This window comes from Microcebus murinus, chromosome 5, assembly GCF_040939455.1.
Source record: "Microcebus murinus isolate Inina chromosome 5, M.murinus_Inina_mat1.0, whole genome shotgun sequence".
Taxonomy (NCBI): domain Eukaryota; kingdom Metazoa; phylum Chordata; class Mammalia; order Primates; family Cheirogaleidae; genus Microcebus; species Microcebus murinus.
The window spans coordinates 96,394,461-96,415,374 of record NC_134108.1 but is presented as its reverse complement, the minus strand read 5'-3'; the positions used below and the strand labels follow the sequence as shown (position 1 = coordinate 96,415,374).

The window sequence follows — 20,914 nt, the reverse complement described above, 5'->3', positions numbered from 1 at the left end:
AATGAAATGAGAAAATCACTCTCCTGATCACTGGAAGAAAAAAAAGAGAGAGAGAAAACTTTCAAAATAACTGGGAATCAAACTTTATGTTTTACCTTTCCAACTTTCCTCAACCAAGGTGACACGAGGGAGTAATTTTAAAGTTGAATTAGGTACAACCCTGAGCAAAAACAGATACATGAGAGAAAATCACTGGTAAACATACAGAGTCACTGGAAGCAGGGCATCCTTGGTGGAGAGAGCTGTGAGGACCCTTTAGGCACAGATATTCTGTTGATAGGGACACCAAGGGCAGCTCTGAAATAAAAATCATGATGATGAGACACATGATGACTCAGGTGAATCAAAGAGCACATCGGTTCATTGATTAAACTCCTTCGCCATAGAATGAAACTCTATTTCCTATAGAATACTATCAACTCCTCACCTGACATTTGTTTCTTTCCTGAGTTTCTGTAGGAGAAAAGTAGGATGTCTACCCCCTGGGATCCAGATAAATCGCCTCTTGGAAGGTTCTGAGTGAATAAGAGAATGAGCTGAGCAATAACTCCAGGCTTCTCTGGGTCTCTTACTCTCCTTATCCATTACATGAAGGGAGAGGGCTTCCTTAAGTCTCTGCCCTAGGCAGGGAATATGTAAGGTAAATATTCCCAATATGTACCTTACATCATCAATTCTAATACACATTTTAACACCTTTAAAATGTGGATAAATGTGAAAATCAATGCTATTTTTCCTCTTAAAGAGGTACATAAAATAATGATGCATGTCAAAATCAAAATCATTTTACTTTTGAATATGTACAATAATAACCTATTTAATATGCTTGCTTGGATATTTTAAAGGAAATTTAGACATAGTTGGTCCAAGATCACCCTTGTGATCCTCCCTTCAAATGTGATCCCCTTTGGTGTCCTCTCTTCCAGTGAATGACATCACCAGAACTCTGCTCATGCATACCCTAAATCTGTAACTCTTGACAGCTACCTTTCCTTCATCTTCATACTACTTATCCATCTCTTGTTCCCAGCAACTTTTCTTCTTCGATACCTAATGTCATTATTTTTGCTAACAGTTTCTCTTAACCCTTTGGGTTTTAAGTCCTTCCCTTTGTTTTAATCAACTTTGTTGGGATGTAATTTACATTCATGTGTCTGTTTTAAGTGTACAGAGTTTTGACTAATAAGTGTATTCTTGTAACCACCACCATGATCAATTTAGAACATGTCTATCACCACCAAAAAAAATCCCTCTGCTCCTTTGCCTTCATTTCCCCATCCTATCCCCTGTCACAGGCATCTACTGATCTTCAGATCTGTAGGCTATTTTGACTTGTTCTAGAATTTCATAAATATGGAATCACATAGCATGGATTTTTTTTGTGTGTCTTGCTTCCTTTGTTCAGCATAATATTCTTGATATTAGTCACATTTTAGCACATTATCAGCAATTTCTTCCTTTTTATTGATGAGCAATATTCTATTATATGTCTATAACAGTTTCTGTTTATTCATTCACCTAGTAATGGACATTTGGATTATTTTAAGTTTTTTGCTGTTATGATTAAAGCTGATATAAGCATTTGCAAATAACTGGTCATATGTTCTTATTCTCTTGAGTTCATACCTATGAATGAAATTTCTGGGGCATATTGTAGGTGCACATTTAACTTTATAAGAAACTGCCAAACAGTTTTCTAAAGTGGTTGTACAAAATCATTCTCTTTTGAAATACATTATATGTCATCATTTGTGTTACTTTTTCTCCCCAATGGTTAATCACTTAGCTCTGTTGGATCCTCTCTTATGAATGTCTTTTTCTATTAAAATTCTCCAACATCACTTTGACGGGCTCCATCAGAGTCTGTATTTTTCTGTAAAAAACATTTTTACCCTGAAATTATTAATTAATTATTAATTAATTTGTGTTATGTTCCCAGATGTTTAAAACACTAATGAAAAGTTAGAAGCTGAATAGCAAGGGTTTGAACACAGTAAGTCTACCAATAAAGAGTTTGACTTTTGGTTTAACCGCTGACTGACAGCTCTCTTGCTCCTCCCATTCCTCTCCCCTCTTTGGCCCTACATCTGGGCAAGCCAAAAGTAAACCCTATGCTCTTTCTCACTTGGTACCACAGGGCAGTTCAAACCACTGTGTAAACCCCATCTTGTATGTGAAAACTCTTACATATATACCACTTCTTAGCCACAATAGAAACCAAAGCCAATACACCACCTCCTTCGTTAAAACCATTTTGGACCAGTTTCCAGTTTGTGCTAGCTCTTCTCTTCTCCCTAGAAGCCGCTTGTGTGAGTAACAATTTTATTTTCAAATTTTCTTGGTGTGTGTGTTGTCAACAGTCTCAACGCTCAAGCCACCAATTGAGGGAATCTATAATGCTTTCACAGGGAGATCACAAGAATCTAGGAGTTAGGGTTAAACACAGAGGGGGTGTTTGAGTAGAGACTAAAAAGTGTGTTCAACTCATGCTTTTGTGTTCTGGCATCATTTGCTCTCTCAGCAATTGCTGAGAATAACAACCATTTGTACTTAATGTTCCATTTCACAAGAAGTTCTTTATGTAAATAAGCCAAAATATGGATTTCCCATGAATTGAAAGTGGAAGAAATGTGGGAGGATGCATGCTTGATAATAAAAGGCAAAAAAAAAAAGAAGAAAAAATTGGAGGAAAAAGGTACCTAAGCACATGAGAATGTCAAGATAATTAACATTAAGAGTCTTTGGAACAAAGAAAGTCTACATAAGCCAGTGCAATTTAAAGTGTAGTCTGGAGTGCTCACTTTGGCAGTATATATGCTAAAATTGGAATGATACATAAAAGGTTAGCATGGCCCCTGTGCAAGGATGACAAGCAAATTCGTGAAGCGTTCCATATTTTAAAAAAGTGTAGTCTGTAGACCACCATCAACTGTAAGTTTGTTAGAAATGCAAATTCATAGGCCATACCAACTCCACTGAAATCAGAATCCTGGCAATGGGACTCAGAAATCCATGTTTTAATAATCTCTTTTGATGATTCCGTTGCATGCCAAATATTAGGAACTACTGCTATAACAACATAAAATGCAAGCAATTGACCAAGAGTTGCAAGTGGCAAAGCCTTTACAGGCAAGGGGTATAAACAATTCCATAGCCATTCTTTCAAACTACTAGGTCATTAAATGTGAAATGTCCACTTTTGAAACAAAAGTTTAGTTTATTATATCTCAAACAAGAAGCAGTATAGTTAATCAAAGTATGTTCCTAGACTATCGACACAGTTTTTTCATCTTCACAGTAGCTTGTTTATGTCTGCAATGAAGAAGGCTAGAGAGTGGGTGGTGATGAAATTGTGCAAGGTGTTTTTCACAGCTTGTTGAGAATTAAATATTTTTTCTTGTAATAAGTGGTACAAAATTTGGAAAAAGTGGTAATCAATTGGTGTAAGTTTTGGTGAATATGGACGATGACAGTTTCTAAGTTCAATCTCTGTAGTTGGAGTAGCATTATTTGTGTGATGTCTTTTGAGAGGATTGGTCTGTCTCTATTGACCAATCTTAGCTGTTTAATTTGCAAGCATCAAGAATCTTCATCATTTCGTCCAATGGTTGTAGTAGACATCTGCTGTAATCCATTGATTAGGTTTTATGAGGCTATAGTAGATAATACCAACACTGGACCACCAAACAGACTTCATTAGCTTTTTTTGATGGTATTTGGTTTGAGCCTGCATTTCAGCACTTTATCTTTATCCATTAATTTGAAGAATGCTGTGATTGTCAAATAGAATCTCTCTCTTTTTTATTTATTACAAGTAATAACACAGTATAGAAATGGTTCACCTTTATGTTGTGACAGCAAAGAAAGGCAAGTTTCAAGATGGTGTTTCTTTTGAAGTTTGTTTAATTTATGTAGTACCCATCTATCCAGCTTCTTTACCTTATCAATTTGTTTTAAATAGTCTAATATTATTGGAAGAGTAATGCCAAACCTTGTTGTTAATTTATGCATAGGTTGAGATGGATTCGCTTCCACTACAATTTTGAGTTTATCATTATCGACTTTGGTCTCAGGTCATCCATGTGGCTCATTTTTAAGATGAAAATGACCAGAATGGAACTTTTAAAGACATCGACGTACTGTGTGTTCATTAGCCACATCATTTCCAAACACTTTGTTGATATTTTGAGCTGAGTGTGTTATATTGACAACAGAATTCATATTTGAAAATAATGCAAATTATTCATTCATCTATGGTTGTACAAAAATTGCTATAAAAATTTTGAAAGATTATTACCATGTTTCCCCGAAAATAAGAACTACCCATAAAATAAGCCCTAGCAGGATTTCTAAGCATGTGTGCAGTATAAGTCCTACCCAGAAAATAAGACCTAGTGTTGGGCGTGGCTACACAGTGTATCTGCACAACCCATGCATTTTGTCGTGATGTGAAGTGGTAAAGAAGAGGAACAGCCCTTCTCATCTGCCCCATGAGAGCTCTATTGCTCATGTTGAGAGATTGGGGCCAATGGATCTAAAGGAAATAGAGTCACAAGAAATTCAAGATGGAATTTGGAGTTTGGAGAGTTATGATGATGTTCCAGAAGAAGACGACTTAACTATATTGGAATAAAGGTAAATTGTTGTAACTTACTTAAAAAAAAAAAACACATCCCCTGAAAATAAGCCCTAGGGTGTCTTCTTGAGGAAAAATAAACATAAGACCCTGTCTTATTTTCAGGGAAACACGGTGTAAGTCAAAATGTGAATTTGAAAGAATGAGAATGCACCTTTACACTAAAAATAAAATAAGAAGTGTCAAAATGAAATGTCACAGACATTAACTGTCAAACTTAGCACTTAAGGAAGTCAGACATTTCATACTTAATACCCTAATAAGATAGATCTAATTAAAGTTGTAAAACATTATGTAAATGAGGCATTAAAAAAGAAAAACTATCCTCAGTAAAAGAAACTTAATAATTTAATATATGTATATTAAGGGTCAGAGGAAGTAAAGATATTTATATGTACAGTTATTCCTGAAATAGAAGTTTCTAAAAGAGGATTTGCAAAAGTGAACAAAAGTGATTGATAAAATGAGAAAAGCAGTTTAACAGACAAATCAGCATGGAAGTAGATTTTTTTAAAACTAAATAGTTTAAATATTTTAAAGCAAGTCTATTTATATATTGCTTTCTTACAACAAATATTAAATCCTGAATTATATATATTTTTTTCTATTTCCACGGCCACTATCCTAGCTCTGAGCCAATATCTCTCTCACCTGATTCCTGCCACAGTATTCTAACTGGTTTTATTAATTCAGCTCTCACTCTCCTCCAATCTATTTTCCACATAGCAGTCAATGAGAATTATATCATGCCAATTCCTAGCTTATAACACTCTCGAATTTTATCATTATGTGTAATACAAAAATCAAAACTTCCTACCATAAGCTAAAATGCCCTGGATGATCCAGCCCCTGCCTACTTTTCTGATCTTATCTCACATACAGCAGTCTGACTCATACAGATGGTATAGAGAGATAGATGATAGATAGATAGATAGATAGATAGATAGATAGATAGATAGATAGATAGATAGTCCTTGTTTATTTTATGCCAACTACAGTGTCTATCAGTCTGTTCCTCCAACACCGCACACTTGCTACAGACTCAGAACTCGTACTCTTGCTGTTCCCTCTGCCTATTATGCTCTTCCCTCAGATTTATACATGGTGGCTCTTGTTCATGGTGGCTCTCAGTTTCAATGCTGCGTTTGTGAAGAGAACTTCCCTAACTACACAATCCAATAGAACATATATCATTCCGAACTATATTATTATTTTATTTTTTCAAATACTTAGAAATAGCAGAAATTATTTTACTTATTTCTTTGTTTGGTTACTTATTGTGTCTTACACCAATAAAACATAACTCTGTGACAAGCAGGACCTTGTGTGTCTGTGTAACTACTTCCTCAGCACATAAAATAGGACCTGGCACATAAAAGTTGTTTCATAAATATTGGTAAAAATATGTAAAGTTTTATTCTAAAACTATTTTTTTTATTCTTAGGTCGACATTCCCGACTGGATTGGTAGTTCTTTGAGTATAAAGTTTATGACATTTTTCTTTTGTGTATCTAAACTTAGAAAAATACTTAGAATAAGGCAAAATTATCAATAAATTAATCATCATAGACAAATTTTAGCATTACCTGATGAGAGCATCTATGGTCAATAAAGTAATTTGAAAACTCTACATTGACCACAACTTTTGTGACTTTAGAAAAGCCCATTTACTCAGCTATAAAAGGAGACTAACTGAACTGTATTATTTCCCTTCCAGAATATTTGTCTTAACAAAATAAAATCCATTAAAAGTTCAGGGAATAAATCTCATAATCTATTCACTTTTCTCTATTTGCCAGCCCTAAAAGTTATTATTTTCTTTTCTCACTTGTTCCTTTGATCAAGGATAGCAAAATACAGCCTGTGAGCCAATCCCAACTTCCACCCGTTTTTGTATAATACATCCTGCCAGCTAAGAGTGGATCTTACATTTTTAAATGATTGCAAAGAATCAACATGAAAATAAACAATACATGGAGATTATGTGAAATTCAAAATTGTGTCTGTAAATAAAGTTTTATTACCACACAGCCATACTAGTCTGTTTACATATTGTTTATTCTATGCCTTTGTGCTACAGTGGTAAAGTTGAGTGCTTGCAACAGAGACCATATGGCCTGCAGAGCCTAAAATATTTACCATCTAGCCCTTCACAGAACAACTTTGCAGATCCTTGGTTTAGACCACAAACATTTACATATCAGTCTGCCCTTTGCATCTATGCTGATCTTCATTTGCTTGACGGCTGTGATTGATCTATATTTGATCTTATAATACACTGTTCTCTCCTAACATAATCACACTGTGCTTTATTAAAAGGTTGTGTTTCATCTCATTTTCTGTCTTCTCTCAAAGTCTATAAGCGCCACAAAAGAGGAGATGGGTGTTGAAAAGCCCAGCACTTCATTGTTGCTAATTAATTAATACCTGTGAAAAGATTGAATAAAGAATGAGCCTATTAACATGTATTTATGATACACAAACATAAAGAATTTTTTCCTTCGTTATTTTACCCATGGCCAACTTTAACAGGGTTTTACATTCTTGCCGAGATGGAAAAATACCTTGTCATTTAAGTTAAACATTCTCCTTCAGTTATTGGCTTGGCTATTTCATTGTAAAAAAGAATTCTGAGTTTCCTTACATCAATACTGCAATTGCACATGAAACAGGGTTAAGTGCTGAGAGTTGTCAGCTTAATTTCTCCATTATGAACCCCATTCATATGGATGGAGCATTTATTATCTCCCTGTATTGAGCCACTTGTGATTATAAGACACTTGAATACAAGAACCTGGAATGGGCTGATTGATGAGTCATTGATTATTCTGAAATACGGTCAGGAGCTGAAAGTTAAATCTCGGCAATAGAAAAATAATTCAGTGAGGCCTGCATCCTGCTGTTCTTTTTCTATGGTTATTATCCCTCATTGTTAGAGCTAGAAATAGAATAATTTTAGCTGAAAACAGAATTGAAGCATAGTCTTTCCTTACCCAGAATGGCAATGATTAGTGAGAGGGTTTTCAGAAAGTACTAGGGTTCATCTGTAAAGGAAGAGGTGAAAAAAACAAGAGTATTAAATGATTTAAGAAAAAGCCAAGAATTGAGATCAATTTACTTAAAAAAAATTGCAGGCATGTTGAGTATGTTTTTTTTCTGAAAGATCTTGTGATTTCCAAGAAATAGTGAAAGTCTTAAATTTTCTAGCTGAGACAGCTACAGTCTATTTGGTCCATCCTTTGTATTGCTAGATATAATAATGTAAGAACTTTTTTTCCCTTATATTTTGTTTAACATGGGGTATGCTCACATTCTTTCCTATTCACCAAGAATACTTAAACTTTCATTGTTTATGGAAATTCTGAACACATATATATATATATGGGTAAACATATATATATGGGTATATATATATATGTGTGTGTGTGTAAATGAAATGTAAGGCTATCACAATAACTATTACTTTTATAGAATTTTAAAAATATTTCATATTTTTCCTAATAAGATGAACAGGCTAGGTGTCCTGTTTTTCTGAATGGTTAAGCTAAGCATCATTGCTGACTTCAAACATCACACTGCTTTAAGTGATGTCAAATTTTTGTATTGTATTGTGCCAAAATAAATAAATCCTGTCATGCAACAAATTTTGAGTGACTCTCCCCTGCCTAAAAGGTGGAAACTAACGCACAAGAAACCTCATCTCTCAACCCAGAGGTTAGCCCTAGGCATATGGATTTGGTCAGACATCTGTGGCGTGTGAAGAACTCAGTTTGTTAAAACTTCAGGAAATGTAGACATGCCTTATCTCAGAGACTGTCACATCATTTCTGAAAACAAACGGAGTATGAACCAGAACTCACAGAGCTCTGCTGCTTCAAATGAACTTCAGATCACAGAACTGTGAAACTAGAATGAAAAAGGATTTATTGATCAGCTTGATATCATACATCTAGTCACTACATGACTCTGGAGCTAGCTTCTAATATTAGGAGACCAAATAACGAATTTAGCATTTTTCCTTTTAATATTTATAGGTTTATTTAAATATATGAGACAAAGGGACTATGCATTTAACCATGAGGTGAGGATTGGCCAGGTTAAAAGTCCAGGAATATGTTCAAAATCTCCCATTCTAACTCTACACTAACTTCCAAACACACTGTATTTAAGTCTGTTGTTCAAATTTGTTTTTCTAGTTACCCAGGATATGAATGCTAAATTTATAAAGAGCCTTGGGGATATGGATATAGAAAAAACAAAGAAAAAATACTATAATATAAATACACACAGTTTTTTCTCCCCTAATTCACTGGGAAAAAATTATGTAATTTGGATAAAAGCATCTGCCTACAAACTTATTAATAGTTTACAATAATAGGCACTAAATGAACATATAGACAAGGAAAAAGGGAAGATCTAAGTAATGGTGACTTAGTCAAATAAATTGATACTACTGAACACTTCCTTTGGTAATTATTAGAAAAGTTTCCCCTCCCTCTCTCTCTCTCCATTTTAATACATAGACAATGATCTAACGATTGCTCCTTGTGGAAGATATCTTGAATTGCTGAAACCATGAAATCTCTGATTGTTCTTAATCAACACTAGAACAGCCTCTTGGAAAAAAATGTTGAAAGTCCTATCATATTAGCAGCAAACTCACATGGGACTGGTTTGTTTAACAACACCATGATTAGACTTATGAAAAAACTATTTTCAGTAAATTTCTTTCCTATAGATATAAAACTCTCTAACATTTCTAATTAACTCTACCTTTGCATATTTAAAGACTTCACAATTCTTCCCCTTTTTCTTTCAAATAAATTCTCTCTAAGGAAAATCATGAAACCTAGAGCTTTGTGGGAGATTTACCAATAGTAAAGTTTAAAGGATGCTAGGAATATTAGAAAAGGCACTAGAAATAGGAATATTTATTTTTAAGTCTTTATCTCTTAGCTGGAATCAGAATATTATAGCTCATTTAACAGAAAAAGAAAACTGGAATACAGAATGATTAATTGATTGTACAAATTAACACAATTAGCTAATGATGAAATAAAACTCAAGTTTTCAGACACTCAGATTCCTGATTTTTCCATGAAGCAATATTAAGTAACGTCTGATGTTTTTACAGTGTTGTATAATTTATAGAGGCAATTTAACCTATTTTATCTTTTAAAACTTTACATAAAAACTGCCTGTAGGGTCAGACGCGGTGACTCACACCTGTAATCCTAGCTCTCTGGGAGGCCAAGGTGGGTGGATTGTTCAAGGTCAAGAATTCGAAACCAACCTAAGCAAGAGCGAGATCCCGTCTCTACTATAAATAGAAAGAAATTAATCGGCCAACTAATATATATAGAAAAAATTAGCTGGGCATGGTGGTGCATGCCTGTAGTCCCAGCTACTTTGGAGGCTTAGGCAGTAGGATGGCTTGAGCCCAGGAGTTTGAGGTTGCTGAGAGCTAGGCTGATGCCACGGCACTCACTCTAGCCTGGGCAACAAAGTGAGACTCTGTCTCAAAAAAAAAAAAAAAAACACTGCCTGTAGAAGATAGTTCAAATATATCAATAATGGAATTTCATTGTATGGGTAGGAAAAAAAACTCAAACAGGTTAAACGAAAAATGCCTCATAAATGCACAAACTAAATTGATTTCTTCCTATTTCATCTCAGTGCTGTCAGTCCAGTGTCTGAAAATATTTACTGAACATACAACTGGTGAGCACCTATTGTACTGAAAGTCAACCGGCTTTTTTAAAAATTGTGCAAGAACCACTACATTCACCCTGTTGAAGTTGCTTTTTTCCCCTTGAAACTGGGTTACAGAACAAAAGGCCCCAGACAGTCAAAGGAAAGGAGAATTTGCCTGTTTGTTGAGAGTAGCACTTTCCATCTGACTGGTTTGAAGTAAAATTGATTGAGATTGATATTTTTCTCCTTTGATATTTTAGTTGTGCTTTTTGTTTTTTTAGTGGCCTCTGAGAAAGATCTCTTCATTTTCCTAATATTGTTTTGTAAGGAAAAAGTTACCATCAGATATGAAGTCTGGTTCTGCCTCTTGCCAATTTTATAAAATCTTAGAATAAGTTACTTACTTGTGTTAAGGCTTGTTTGCCTCATCTGTAAAATATGCAAGTGGCTATCTCAAAGATTTTAAATAAGAAGGTATATGGAAAAAGCCACACTGTAAATATTATATATTAATGATGATGATAATGGGGAAGTAAAGGAGAACACATAACACCTGCTAAAAAGATATTGATTATATAAAGTGTTCTCTTGGCCAGGCACAATGGCTCACACCTGTAACCCTAGCACTTTGGGAGGCCGAGGCAGGGGGATTGCTCAAGGTCAGGAGTTTGAAACCAGCCTGAGAAAGAGCAAGACCCAGTTTCTACTAAAAATAGAAAGAAATTAATTGGCCAACTAAAAATATATAGAAGAAATTAGCCAGGCATGGTGGCACATGCCTATAGTCCCTGCTACTCGGGAGGCTGAGATAGAAGGATTGCTTGAGCCCAGGAGTTTGAGGTTGCTGTAAGCTAGGCTGAAGCCATGGCACTCTAGCCCAGGCAACAGAGTGACACTCTGTCTCAAACAAACAAACAAACAAACAAACAAATAAACAAACAAACAAACACCTTCTCTCTCTCTCTGTCTCTCTCCATCTCCCTCTCTCTCCTCTTTCTTTCTTTCTTTCCTTGACATTTCTAGATTTGCCTACTTCAAAGGGACCTCCAGCTAAAACTAGAACTCTCATTTCTTTCATTCGGATAAAGAAATCAGGATCTAATTTGGGAGTCAATAGAAGTCATGTGTGTGGCACAAAAATTATAGAAAAAGATGCAAAAACTAGTACATCAAACAGGAAGCATTATCTCTTCCTCGGACAAGTCACAAAATTGCTTTGTCAAAGTATTCATTTATAAATGAATATAATTTCTCAAAAGTTAACAGGATGGTTATTGTTCATTAACTTTTGGCCAATGGTTTTTAAATGTCTTTACATATAATAAAGTGATTTTAAATAGCAGTTAAATTGCTAAAGAAATCTGTTAACTGGGAATTTTTAAAAAGTTAATTATAGCCTATGGAGTATTTTAAAAACTCATTTGTTCTCTTCCACTGGAGTAGTAGGATTTTCTCTGTTCCATAATTTAAATATCCCAGAAATATGTTCCCAAATGGTTAGAACAAAAAAGGTACAATATATTACACATAATTACATAGGCCCCCAAATTTTTGATGAATGAATGCAAAAGAAAATGAATAAATGTGATAAATAGACTTCTAGAATGGTTTCTAATGATCCCAACTTCTCACTAGTAATCTTTATCTACTAATATTAAATGGTGACTATTTCTCTCTTTCACAATGTTTGCATAATAGTAATGCTTTTTAAAGCATTTGTTATATAGAATGTAAGTAAAGCTGATTCCAAACCTTTATTTGGGTGGACAATATGTTATATTTGAATATGAAAAATAGTGAAGGGTTTTTTTTGCACGAATTACATATATATATATATATCATACATCATAAGGATAGGTATGTGTAGTCTTTGTGATAATAAGAAAAGCAGATGATTCATAATGAGAAAGTTAAAGGACACGGCCCATTTAAAATGTTAGTATGTAGAAGAAAGAAAAATAAAAGTTTATTTCAAACGAATGGAAATTGAACTGATGAGTTCAAAGCTTCTGAATTCTAGTTCAATAAATCCCATGGTGTTTTCTCTTAGGGAATGTTTGCATTTTCCTGAAATTCCTGTATACCAAGTATGTTGTAATTCATTTTAAAATAGAATCTGTTCATAAACCATAAGATATTTTTAATGTAACTTAGATCATGGTCACAAAATCAAAATGACAGAAATAGGAATTGCTTCTGTAAATGAATGTGCAGCATGAATGCCCTGTGATAGCAAACATACCTACAATCTTCTCATGCATATGTCATATTTTTTAAAAGGTATTCAGAATTCCAACTATGAAGAATCCTCTGTTCTATCATTCCTATGTTGTCATTAATGAGTGGGTTGTCCAAATGATTAGTTGCTTTGCAGTCGCATTCTCAGTTGAGGTTATGATAAGACTGTCATCTAAAAGAGATGTGATTTCAAAATTTCTGAGTAACAGAAAAGGAAGGACCTAGCCCAGGAGAACATGAGATGTAACTGATCTTGGCTGTTGGTGACTTTAAGATGTGCCTTAGAATTGAAGCCATTTCAAATTGAAGCCATTTCAAATTGATCTAAGGGCATTTCATCTATTCTTAGCGATGTCAGTAAATCAATTACGCTTAAGTCCATAAAAGAAAAGAAGCCATATTAATCAAATAAATGTACTAAGGCTGTTTTTATTTTATTCTCTGCTCTTTTAAGACATGATATATTGCAACCTTGAAGTTTTTCCAATAATGAAAAATACTCATTTACAAATGAGTTAGTACCCATTGCTAGAAGTTGAGGCCTCTTGAATTAGAAAAGCTGACTTCTTTTGGATTTGAGACAGTGATCAATTAGACTAAGCCATGAATGAGTGATAAAAACTCATCAGGACTCAGTTCTAGGGGCACATTTTCACAGAACCTCCTGGAAACATGTGCTCTGGGTTATCATTCACACACATTTAGCCTGGAATAAACCTCTTTAAATGAAAAAAAAAAGACTCAGCTCTGTGACAAAACTCAAATTAGGGATACAGCCTTTCCACCTGTGAGTTAGCATAGCTTATGGTGCCTGCAAGAGAGAAAGATATGACAGAGAGGAAGGAAAGAAATCAATGAAATTTGAGACAACTGTACAGCAATGAACTGGAGCATGCATATGGCACGTGGAACTATCTGGAAGGACATAGATCAAAAGCCAAATAAATATTTGCGGGCATACTATTGATAGAGAACTGTGTGCATGAACTTTTAAAAAAAGATTATCATTTTTGGAGCCTTAAAAAATCTTGACACCACAAACATATTCCAAATTAGCAGGACATAGGTTGTGAAAGCTGCAGAGCCTGCAATAAGGGCCTCTTTCCCCTTCAGATATTGACATGATGTCTTAGATATTGATCAAACTCAGATATTGACATCAGGAATAGACAGGCTATTTTAAAAAACAATTTAAAAGGGTAAAGGGCCACAAATAAACACCTGCAGGTGTGAGGGAAAGAATTACACATTCATTAGGAGACTTTGGCCCTCAATCAAGATGAACTAACTACATGAGACTTTAGAGGATGATCCATAGAAAGAAGGTGAGGGTGTTTTCGTTTGTGGAGATATGAAGTAGATACCCAAAGTGTAGGCTGGAGCATGGATGGGACAGTTGATCACAGAATAACTTCCATTTTCTCCTGGGCCACAGGGCCAGACCACATTTCCCAGCCTGATTTACAGTGAAATGAATATTTTTCAGTGGGGTGTTGACTAAAGTGGTGTATACAATTTATACATCTGGCCTATATAAGCACCTGGATGTTTTTCCATGCTTTCTCTTTTCCCCACCTACTGCTGAAGGTTAATGAACGCTGTGACCTTAAAAGCTTAGTGTTAAAGATGACTGAGACACCAGTTTGTGTCCCTAAATGATTGTGTGGACTAGAGCCACCTCCTCCACACCTCCACCTCAGCCACCAGTTGAACTTTATGTGAATGAGAAATGTTATTGTGTTTCATCACTGAGATTTTGTGGGGTATTTTCCCCCTAGTGGCAGCTGTCTTCACCTGAATTAATACAAAAATAAGTCATTTGCGGATGTATATGTTTCAAATGTTTTTTATGTTTTATCTCCATGACTTTTGTTCAGTGTGTGTGTATGTGTATATATATATATATATATATATATATATATATATATACGTGTGTGTGTATGATGTCTTCTGATTAGCAATAGTTCTTAATTCTGACATAGTTGAATTCATCAGTCTTTTCCTGAATGGATAATTCCCTTTGTGTCCTATTTAAGAAATATATTCTTAACCTGTGTCATGAGAATATTTTTTTATACTGCTTTCTGAAAGACTTTCACATGCTATTTCTTAGTCCACTTGGAATTTATTTTTGCATATGGTGTTAGATAAGGAATAAAAATGCATATATGCCATATGGGTAAAGAATTCAACGTGTGCTATTTATTTTAAAGTTCATCCTTTTCTTACACTGATCTGCAGTATATCAATCACCTATTCGAGTAAATGTTTGACTTTTCTGGGTTTTTCCATTCCCTTATATTTAACTTTTGCCTGGTGTAAAGCCAATATTACACTGTACTTTATAAAAGCTTTATGTGGTATTATAGTGTCTTCTGTATCTTTTTTACAAGCATCGCAGCTATTTCTGACACACTGCAATTCCATATACACTTTATTTTTTGTTTATTATTTATTATCTTATGTTTTAATTGACACATTGATTTGTACATGCATAATTATGGGGCACAATTTGATGTTCCAATGCATATATATGATGTATAATAATAAAATAATTATTTTAATAATTTAATTAAATAATTTATTTAATTAAATAATTTAAATTTATTTAATTAAATAATTTATTTAATTAAATTTATTTAATTAAATAATTTAAATAATTAAATAATTAATTTAATAAAATAATTGAATAATAAAATCAGGGTATTTAGCATATACATCACCTCAAGCATTTATCATTTCAAAAGCCTCTCTTATAGCTACTTTGTTATCTTCAATAACTTACCGCTAACCATTGTCATCCTATTACGCAGCAGAACACCAGAACTCATTCCTCCCATCCAGTCATAACTTATTCATTCAGCAATCTCTTCCCAACCTTCCTTTCCCTCTGGCTCCCTAGTCTCTGGTAATCATTGTTCTAATCTCTGTTTCTATGATATCAACTCTCATTTTTAGAAAATTTTTTAAGAGTCCCCATGTAAGTGAGATCATGCAGTATTTATATTTCTGTGTCAGACTCATTGCACTTAATGTTCTCCAGGTGCACCCATGCTATTGCAAATCACAGGATTTCATTTTTTTATGACAGAATATTAATAGTATCCCATTGTGTGTATATATACAACATGTTCTTTATTCATTCATCCAGATGTCGATGCCTAGGTTGCTTCTGTATCTTGGCTATTATGAATGGTGTTGCAATAAACAGGGGAATGCAGATATCTCTTCAACATACTCATTTCATTTCTTTTGAATATATGCCCCATAGTGAGATTGCTAGATAATATGGTACTTCTGTTTTTCATTTTTTGAGAAACCTCCAAACTGCTTTTCATAATGGTTGTTTTCATTTACATTCCTACCAACAGTGTGTAAGTCTTCTCTTTTCTCCACATCCTCACCAACACTCATTTTCTTTCATCTTTTTGATAATAGCGGTAGAACTGGAATGAGATGGGATCTCATTATGGTTTTGATTTGAATTTCCCTGATGTTAAGTGACGTTCAGCATTTTTTCTTGTACGTATTGATCATTTATATGCCTTCTTTTGATAGATGTATATTTAAGGTCTTCTATCCATTTTTCAGTCGGATTATTTGTGGGTTCTTGCTGTTAAGTTCCTTATATATTCTAAATATTATCCCCTTGTCAGATGTAGAGTTTGGAAATATTTCTCCTATTCTGTAGGTTGTCTCTTCACTCTGTTAATTATTGCCTCTGCTGTGCAAAAGCCTTTTAGTTTGATATAATCTTATTTTTCTATTTTTTCTTTCATTGTCTATGCTTTTGGGGTTTTAGTTAAAATATCTTTGCTGAGCAAGAATGAGACTATGTTTCTACTAAAAATGTAAAAATAAGCCGGATGTGGCAGCATGCACCTATAGTCCCAGCTACTCAGGAAGCTAAGGTAGGAGGATCTCTTGAGCCCAGGAGTTTAAGGTTGCTATGAGGTAGGCTGATGTGAGACTCTGTCTCAAAAAAAAAAGAATAAAATATCTTTGTACAGCTCACTGTTCTGAAGCAATTCTCCCTGTGTTTTCTTTTAGTAGTTCATACTTTTGGATTTTACATTTAAGTTTTCATTTGACATTTTAGTTGACATTTGTATATGATGAGAGGTAGGGGCTAGCTCATTCCTCTGCATGTATAATAGATATCCAATTTTTCCAGAACCATTTGTTCAACAGACTGTCTTTTTCTTAATGTGTGTTCTTGGCACATTTGTCAAAAATCAGCTGGCTGTAGGTGGATGAATCTATTTCTGGTTTCTCTATTGTGTTTCAATGGTCTACATATCCATTTTTATGTCAGTACCATGCTGTTTTTGTTACTTTAACTTTGTAGTATATTTTGAAGTCAAAGCTTCCTGCTTTGTTCTTTTTGCTCAGAATTGCTTTAACCATTTGGGGTCTTTTGCAATTCAATATAAATGTTGGTATTTTTTATATCTCTTTTTTTTTATTTCAGCATATTATAGGGGTACAAATTTTAAGGTTTTGAATAATGCCCTTGTCCCCCTCCCCCCACAAGTCTGAGCTTCAATCGTGACCATTCCCCAGATGGTGCACATCTCACTCATTATGTATGTATATACCCACTCCCTCCTCCCCCCCTCCCACCTGCCCAATACCCAATAAATGTAATTCCTATGTGTCCACTTAGGTACTGATCAGTTAATACCAATTTGCTGGTGAGTATATGTGGTGCTTGTTTTTCCACTCTTAGGATACTTCACTTAGTAGTATGGGTTCCAGCTTTATCCAGGAAAATACAAGATGTGCTATATCACCATTGTTTCTCAGAGCTGAATAGTACTCCATGGTATACATATACCACATTTTATTAATCCACTCATGTATTGATGGGCTCTTAGGTTGTTTCCACAACTTTGCAATTGTGAATTATGCTGCTATAAACATTCGAGTGCAGGTATCTTTTTTGTAGAGTATCATTTGATCTTTGGGGTAGATGCCCAGAAGTAGGATTGCTGGATCAAATGGTAGATCTACTTGTATTGCTTTAAGGTATCTCCATATTGCTTTCCACAGAGGTTGAACTAGTTAGAATTTAGTAAAGTCTCAGGATACAAAATCAATACACAGAAATCAGAGGCATTCATAGACACCAACAACAGTCAAATTGAGAACCAAATCAAAGACTCAATACCCTTCACAATAGCAACAAAGAAAATAAAGTACTTAGGAATATACTTAAGTAAGGTGGTAAAAGACCTCTACAGGGAGAACTATGAAACACTGAGGAAGGAAATGGCAGAGGATGTAAACAGATGGAAATCCATACCATGCTCTTGGGTTGGCAGACCCAACATTGTTAAAATGTCTATGCTACCCAAACTGATCTACAGATTCAATGCAATCCCTATTAAAATCCCAACATCAATTTTCACAGATATAGAAAAAATAATTTTATGCTTCATTTGGAACCAGAGAAGACCCCATATATCAAAAGCAATTCTAGGTAATAAAAACAAAATAGGAGGTATCAATATGCCAGATTTCAAATTATACTACAGATCTGTAGTAATTAAATCAATTTGGTATTGGCACAAAAATAGGAATATTGACCAGTGGAACAGAACTGAGAACCCTGATATAAAACCATCCTCATATAGCCATCTAATCTTCGACAAAGCAGGCAAAAACATCCACTGGGGAAAAGAATCCTTTTTCAATAAATGGTGCTGGGAAAACTGGATAGCCACTTGTAGAAGGCTGAAGCAGAATCCACACCATTCAACTCTCACAAAAATCAACTCACGCTAGGTAACAGACTTAATTAAACCTAAGGTATGAAACTATTAGAATTCTAGAGGAAAATGTTGGAAACACTCTCCTAGACTTTGGCCTAGGCAAAGAATTTATGAAGAAGATCCCAAAGGCAATCACAGCAACAACAAAAATAAATAAATGGGACCTGATCAAACTAAAAAGCCTCTGCACAGCCAAAGAAACAGTCATGAAAGCAAATAAACAACCTACAGAATGGGAGAAAATTTTCGCATCCTACACATCTGAAAGGGGCTGATAACTAGAATCTACTTAGAACTCACGAAAATCAGCAAGAAAAAATTTTAACAACCCTCTTAAAAAGTAGGCAAAGGATATTTTTGTTTTATATTTCTGTCAAGAATTTCAGTGGTATTTTGATAGGGATTCCATTAAATCTTTAGATCATTTTGCATAGTATGGCCATTTTAATGATACTAATTCTTCTAATACATGAACACAATATAGCATTCCTGTTTATCCTCTTCAATTTCTTTAATCAGTGTTTTACACTTTCAAGTGTAGAAATCTTTTATATCCTTCATTAAACTTATTTTTAGGTGCTTCATATTTTTTTTGTAGCTATTATAAATGAGATTTCCTTCTTGATTTCTTTTCAGCTAGTTCATTGTTGGTATATAGGCATGCTACTGATTTTTGTACGTTGGTTTTGTATCCTACAACTTTTACTGAATTTATTAGTTATAACAGTTTTTCAGTGTAGCCTTTATAGTTTTCTGAATACAATATTATGTTATTCTGAATATAATATTATGTTATGTCTGCAATCAGAGACAATTTGGCTTCCTCCTTTCCAATTTGGATGCCCTTTATTTCCTTCTCTTGCCTAATTTCCTTAGCTAGGACTTCTAGTACTATATTGGATAACCGTGGTGAGAGTGGGCATCCTTGTCTTGCTCCAGTTCTCAGAGGAAAGGCATTCAGCTTTTCTCCATGCAGTATGCTATTAGCAATAGGTTTATCATGTATGACCGTTAATGTGTTGAGGTACATTAATTCCATACTTAATTTATTGAGAGTTTTTAGCACGAAGAAATGTTGAACTTAGTCAAATATTTTTTCATTTCATCAAGAAATGAACTTATGGTATTTTTCTTTCTTTCTCTTAATGTGGTGTATCACATTTACCGGTTTGCATATGTTGAGTTATCCTTTCATCCTTGGAATAAATCACACTTTATTATAGTGAATCATCTTTTTAATATGCTATTGAATTGGGTTTGCCAGTATCATGTTGAGAATTTTTGCATTTATGTTCATGAGGAATATTGGCTTGTAGTTTTCTTTTTTGTTCTTGTTGTGTCCATGTCTGGTTTTAAAATCCTGGTTGCTGGACTTGAAAAAAAATAAGTTTGGAAGTATTCCTTTTTCCTCTATTTTTTGCACTCATTTGAGGAAAATTGATACTGGTTCTCCTTTATGTGCGTGGTAAAATTTAGTAGTGCAGCCCTCAGGTCCGGAGCTTTTCTTTGATGGAAAACATTTTATTACTGATTTAATTTCCTCACTCAGTATTGGTCTGTTCATATTTACTGTTTCTTCATAATTTAGTCTTGGTAGGTTATATGTATCCAGCATATTTATCCATTTCCTCTATGCTTTTAAATTTGTTGGCATATAGTTGTTCATAATAGTCTTTTATCATCCTTTCTGCATTTCTGTGGTATCAGCTGTAATATCTCTTTTTTTTTAATTTCTTGTTTTATTTGAATCTTTCCCCTTTTTCCCTTGGTTAGGTTAGCTAAAAGTTTGTCAATTTTGTTTATCTTTTGACAAAAATCAACTCTTCATTTTGATGTTTTGAAATTTCTTTAGTTTCATTTATGTCTCTTGTAAACTTTATTATTCCCCTTTCCCACTAATTTTGAGTTTAATTTGTTCTTGGTTTTCTAATTTCTTGGGGTGTATGGTTAGGTTGTTTATATGAAGTCTTTCCTCTGTTTTGATATAATTGCTTTTGCTGTGTCTTATATGTTTTGGCATAATCTGTTTTCATTCTAGTTTGTTTCAAGGATATTTTTTAACTTCCCATTTAATTTCTTCATTGACTCACTTTCTGTTTAGTAGCATATTGTTTGATTTCCATGTATTTTTAAGGCTTATGAAGTATTTATTGTTGCTATTTCTAGTTTTGTTTTTTTTTTTTTAACTTCTAAGTATTATCGGCATACAAACACTGAGGTTGCATATATTGTCCTTGCACTGTTTAAGTCATAGCTACAAGCATGCCCGCCCCTGGACAAGGAGAACTGCATCCATTGGGTGTGAATTTATCTATGCTTTCCTCCCTTTCCCTCCTGTCCCACACCTGGTGAATGTTACTTGCATATGTGCACATAAGTGTTGATCAATTAGTACCAATTTGATAGTGAATACATATGGTGTTTGTTTTTCCATTCTTGTGATACTTTACTTAGAAGAATGGGCTCCAGCTCCATCCAGGATAACACAAGAGGTACTAGATCACCATTGTTTTTTAGTGTGTGGCTGAGTGATACTCCATGGGATACATATACCACGTTTTATTAATCCACT

The 20,914-nt window shown here is 34.2% G+C and overlaps 1 non-coding gene across 1 annotated transcript; it reads left to right on the top strand.

Annotated features, from left to right (window-relative positions):
• Positions 1-2,793: 2,793 nt before the first annotated feature.
• LOC142871205 (U6 spliceosomal RNA) lies at positions 2,794-2,900 on the top strand. Its single transcript, XR_012919469.1, has one exon. It is a non-coding gene; the product is annotated as a U6 spliceosomal RNA (small nuclear RNA).
• Positions 2,901-20,914: the final 18,014 nt, after the last annotated feature.